Genomic DNA, 6,000 nt, shown 5'->3' on the forward strand with positions numbered 1-6,000 from the left:
AGGTTCTGGGATTCTATAACAGTCAGTTATGTAAAAGACAATGTAAGCTATTTTATTGTCTAGGGAAGAGAAGCAAGTTTCACCGTTTCTCCTTGTTTCTAGGTCTCCAGATTCACAAGAATGTTGTAAGCAATAAATAAGCTGATAACAGCTTCTGATTTTATAATAGTACAGTCTTGTAGTGACCCCTTATGTATTGCTGCTACTCCCCAAAGAACCCCCAAACCTCAGTTGGAACTGTCCCCTGGATTACTGAGAGGGAAAACTCCATGTGGCACCTGCTAATGAGAACCTGTACCATTAAACTTGGTTAGTGTCTTACACAAGACCGAAGAAATGCCGTCTTCTCTTTTTCTCCTGAAACAGAATAAGTAGTCGAGAAATTCCTTTGAGAAGCAACAAGATTTGATTGAATTTTTCAGGATTTCTTATTATTCTGTCAAGTTCACTTGACAGCAAAGGACAAACTGCCTTTCAAATGCTATAAGTGAATGCATCAGCAATTCAGAAGGAAAAAACGCGGGTTATTAAGTAGGAACAAGTCTCTCTGAATATATTTACACCAGCTCATGGAAACCATTGTCCTCAGAAACCTCTGCAAAAATCTATTTTCTAGTGTCGGTATTGCTTTAAGTTTGACAGATGATGATAAAATACAATGAAATTACCTTTGAGCTCTGATATGTACATCAGCGCCCACATTTCTCACAATTTGATTTTTTATTTTTCCAACACAGTCATCTATTTTCAATATTATCCCTGCACACTCAAGGTTTATGCCTGGGGAACAAAACTATTTATGCCTAAGTCATACTTACATACAGAATTTATGCTATATGTAAACATACACACATACAATACACATGTGGAAATACATATTAGTTAAGAGCTGGAAGGAACCTTCCAGATCTTCGAGTCTTCTTTACTGTCACATTACAATGAAGAATCTGAAGCCCCAACAGAAATGCTATTGAGAAGGCCACACAGAAACCTGACTTCAAAGTGAGATTTGAGAGTATAAGAATGTAGCAAGTTCCTACTATGTTCTGAGGGTTACAGGAGGCATATACCATTCTTAAGTTCTTATACCATTTCTATGATGTTAATATCACTCCCATTTGATAGATGAGAAAATTGAGGCTTAGAAAAGTAGCACAGCTATGAAAAGTAGCACAGCTAAGAAAAGTACCACAGCCAATAAATGGCACAAATGAAATTAAAGCATTTATGCAACAAGGTTCTTTTTAGCATACCAGCATTTCTCTAAATACATTCACCGCCATATGACTGACATAATTTTGCTAATCCATGTGTCAACTGTATTTTAACTTTTTTGATTAATTAAAGTAAACATTTATAAAGAAAAAGTTTATTACCATTTAAATAGCATGCTAAAGGAGAAGAGAACTATTGCTGAGTTTTAGCTGGACCCTGCTGCTACCTAATGACCTCAAAATTGTATCCAGCTCTCTTTGTTGAAATGGGAGATTAGTAATGGGTAGAGAGGTATTAAAGGTCTAGTCACACCAAAATGAGACTTAACGATGGAAAGAGAGTTGAGAGGGAAAACTTTTACTATGTGATCTAGCTTCTAGATCGCATTTGATCTATATGATATATATATTTGATATAATATGTGAGTGTCACCTAAAGTCATCTTTGTCCTACCTAAGTTCATTTTTGCTTCTATCTTGGTACCTGTTCTTCACTTTGAGGAACACTGCAGTACATATAGTAACTGCGCTACATAACATATAGTAACTGGGTTGTCCAGGTCATGGTTCTGGAACTCCATCAGAATCGCGTAGAGGCCTGTTTAAAACAGATTTCTGAGTCATCCCGAGTTTCTGACTCAAAGTGTCTGTGGCAGGGCCTGAGATTTTGCCCTTCTAATAGTTCCTGAGTAATTTTGATACAGCTAGCCCAGGAAGCACATTTGGGACGCACTGCCTTAGGTTGTACTTGGGGAAGAGGAGGTAGAGAACATACGGTGGCATGTGTGTGAAGATTTCACCATCAATCTTGTGAGTGGAGGGATCTGGAATTTTTAATTAAGCAGACGAGGCAAAGAAACAATGTATTCTTGTGTTCCTGTGTCACTTCTTCAATTTAATGAGTTCAGATTGATACTGCACCAAACAAGAGCGACCTGCAAAAACTTTAGCTAAGAGACAAAAGTACCTCCTCTCAAATAATACAGGTTGTTTTCAGGCTGCTAACTATCTGCAAGGCTCCCTGCATTGGCAACAGCAGTCAGTGATCACTAATACTGAAAGCAGAAAATGACATTCTCCTTTTCTCCAGACGTTTAAGACAGTACTTAACATAAACAAAAAATGCCATATCCATTAATATTCTTTCTCATTCAGTTCTCTTAGTAACTAGTAATTATTAAGTGCCTTCTGTGGGCCAGTTATTGAATTGTACTAGGTAATTACACACACACACACACACACACACTCTTTTAATGTGAGCATTTGACAGGCAAAGTAACTTGCCAAGGCTACACAATTAAAGGAAGTAGAACTGGAATTGATATGCAAGTTTTATTCCAAAGCCCGTGGTTTTTTTTTCTGCTAAACCACACTCACTTCTATTCTGACTACCCAACTTCATCTCTTAATAAAAGTGTATTTTATAAAAAATGAAAAGAAAAGGCTCTAGAAGCTGAAACTTTGTAGTCAAAAGAATCGTAAAATGATGTCACCAGAAAATGAGAAATCAGTGATATTTAATCGGCAGAAAAGCTAGAGCTCCCTAAGTTCAAAGCAAAATTTAAGAATGCCTGGCCAAATTTTACTTTAAAGAGAGTGAGTAAATGGGTAGAATGAGTCTCAGGAATCCAACTGGTTTAGTTTACTTTTGAGTCACAAAAGAAATTTTCTTTCCTGTCTGACGTGGCAGAAGCTGTTTGAAGAATGAACGTGGCAGTAGAAGCAACACTGGGCCAGGTGCGGTGGCTCATGTTTGTAATCCCAGCACTTTGGGAGGCCAAGGATCACCTGAGGTCAGGAGTTCGTGACCAGCCTGGCCAACATGGTGAAACTCCATCGCTACTAAAAACAAACAAAAAACAAAACAAAACAAAACAAAACAAAACAAAAAAACCGAAAATTAGTCAGGCATGGTGGTGCATGCCTATAATCCTAGCTACTTGGGAGGCTGAGACAAGAGAATCACTTGAATCCAGGAGGCAGAGGTTGCATTGAGCTGAGATGGCGCCACTGCACTCCAGCCTGGATGACAGAGCGAGAGTCTGTCGCAAAATAAAACAAGAAGCAGCAACACTGAATTGAGAGCCATGAACCTTGGACTCTGGTGTTCTTTTGTCTCAGGAATTCAGACTTCATTTCTCTAGTTCCTAGTTTTATCATCTGTAAACTACGCAGCTGGACTAAGCTCCATTCCGTTCCTCAAAGCTCCATTCCTTCGAAAGGTAGCCTCCTTCACTGGACTTACCAGCATTGTAGGCTTCAAAAGATAAAGCTCATCTTTTAGCACGAGAGGAGTATGATTTAATTGTAAAGTCAGCATGTGGGTTTCAACCTTCAGTCTCTCAAGAGCCTATTAATCTACTCAAATGTGATGTTATCCTGCTATACTCTTTAAAAAAATACATGGTGAAAACCTGAGAGATCCTGAACCCTTAAATCCATATAAATAGACTGTAAGAAATGAATTATCCAAGAAATTTTTTTAAAAAGTCATCAATGGATGAAATGACGAACTCAGTAGGTGTTATTAAGAGTAATTATAGTAATATCTAGAAAGAAAACAACATCTGTGATTTGCATGATTAATGGCTTAATGTAACAGTACATCTGTTAATGGAATAATACTCCAAGCACTCTTGACTGTACATTTGCAAGATCTGGAAACAGAGAAGAAACTGTGGAAGAAGGGAGTAGCAGAGTGCCATATTGGCTTTTGGAGGTCAAGCTCCTCTCCACAGTTTTCAGATTCTCCTCTGCCTACCTTGGCCAGAATTGCCTGGCAAATTCAGAGAAAAACCAAGTTTCACCAGATGCATGCATGCACTCCCATAGGCAAAATAACTAGCAGCTCAGTATAATTTTTATTTTTAACATTACTTTTCACCTTAGGGTTAGGCATAGTGTCACTCCAGCCTTAATAGCAGGCCACAGGACTACCCTAAATGTATTCATCATAGACCTGCATGCATGGGGCTTTTTTTTTTTCCTGGAAGGAGTAACTCGTACTTAGGGAGCGAACACATTTTTCTTTAAGCACCAGTTTTCTCCTTTGAACTCAAAGGAAAGTCAAACTTCTGACCTATAGTGGAAAACTACTGCAATATGGCAGCTTCAGAGTTTATCAAGATGAAATCGGGAAGCCATGTAATGATCTCATTCTCTTCCTCAAAGCTGTAGTTTCTGTCTGCTTTGAGGAGAAGGCTGTAACCCCATCTGCTTTCTCAGGCTGCGCTGGATGAATGCAGGATAGCAGGATATATTATTTATCATAAAATGTATTCAGGCACATTCAGGCTGCAAGCCCTGTTGAGTAAGGAAGTAGCATTTGCCATCAGCTTATCATAATGAAATCAATTGACAAAAAATAAAACATTCTGTTAGAAATGTGGATCTTGTACCCAGTAAGCCAAATGAAATTTCAAATGCAGTGTAAAGAAAAGTAGTTATATCCTGGACCTAATTCAGAACTCAGACTTGATTCTAAGAGGCAATTACTCCCCCATTATGTAGGTAAGGCCAGGATGCTTTTACTTACCCCAGCAAAGCTGACGTCCCTATTGAGCAGGCTCCAGTAAAAGAAAACAGTCCTTGAAAGTGGCGGTATTTCTCTCGCACACCTTGGCTAAAATAGTTCTCTTTCCTATGGAATTTTTCATTTTTCTGATTATATCTGATTATGTCAAGGCAAGGCCTCAAGCTAACACTCCCTCAGAAACTTAGAGAAGATGACACACTGAAAATAAATAACTGTGACCAATGAACGAAAAAGGAAAAATAAGCTGCCTCACTAGGCCCAAGAGTGAAAGAGAAGAATGGCGAGTCTGTGAATGTGAGGCTGAGTCCCAGAATAGTGAAGGCAGTGTTCTTCGACTTGGCTGAACATTTACATTGTTACACATGGCTCTTGCATAAATTTCTACTTTCTGTGAATCCATGAGCCAGCAATGTAAAAATTCATAGTGATTTTTATTCTCTACGTATGGTACAAAATGACTTTGTCCATCTACCTTTGGTAATGCATGTAATTAAGTGTGAGACAATTATAACCTTGTAGCTCCCTTTGGGGGCCTGAAATATAATTCAGTTGCTTGGTTTCAAGGGCACTTAAGAAAGACAAGACTCTCTGCGGTGACTTCTATATGCATGCTGATGATGAATTTGCCCTCAAAGCTTCAGAAGTCTCATTTTGCAGTAGTCATAGTTTTTATTGATTACTGTTTGATTATACTAAATAAGGAAAGTGGGACCAATATATTAGAGTTGCGGATTATGTGAATGGTGCAAACATACAGAAAATCAGAATTATTAACGGGCTTATTGATGGCTTCGATTCATACCCTAAAATGAGATTTTCATGTATAATTCTTTTATTAAGTTACCTATGACTCAACTAATTGGCATAAATGTCATGAGCAAGTTGCTGTATTGATGGATAATTATTGATGGATCCATAAATAAAAGAGACACTAGAATGAACAATAAGTTGATTTTAAGGGTAGTAAAAAAGAAATATTACCAAACTTAGGAATAAAAGGTGTTGGAAAGAAGTGAACATACTATCTAACTTCATGAAAATCTTTACCTAAGATTTTGGTTGGTTGTGAGAGTAACTGTGAACTTTATATGTACCTACAGATCTTATCAGACTACCGAGAAGAAACATGGACATAGGAAACACTTGACAAGAGAAGAAACACCCACACCATCTAAAATCTGCATCGCTGTGTAAGACATAAGCTAGGAATTTTTAAGAACATGAAATTTGCCTGTGCTTTAGACAGTCTAG

At 37.9% G+C, this 6,000-nt stretch overlaps 1 protein-coding gene across 1 annotated transcript in view; it reads right to left on the bottom strand.

The window, feature by feature from the left end:
* Positions 1 to 5,021, bottom strand: part of ATP10B (ATPase phospholipid transporting 10B (putative)) — a 274,240-nt gene extending 269,219 nt beyond the window's left edge. Inside the window, exon 1 of the mRNA XM_025389215.1 lies at positions 4,750 to 5,021. The gene's annotated coding sequence lies outside the window, so the exon portion shown is untranslated. The remainder of the gene's footprint in view (positions 1 to 4,749) is intronic.
* Between the last annotated feature and the right edge of the window lie 979 nt (positions 5,022 to 6,000).

This window comes from Theropithecus gelada, chromosome 6, assembly GCF_003255815.1.
Source record: "Theropithecus gelada isolate Dixy chromosome 6, Tgel_1.0, whole genome shotgun sequence".
NCBI lineage: Eukaryota > Metazoa > Chordata > Mammalia > Primates > Cercopithecidae > Theropithecus > Theropithecus gelada.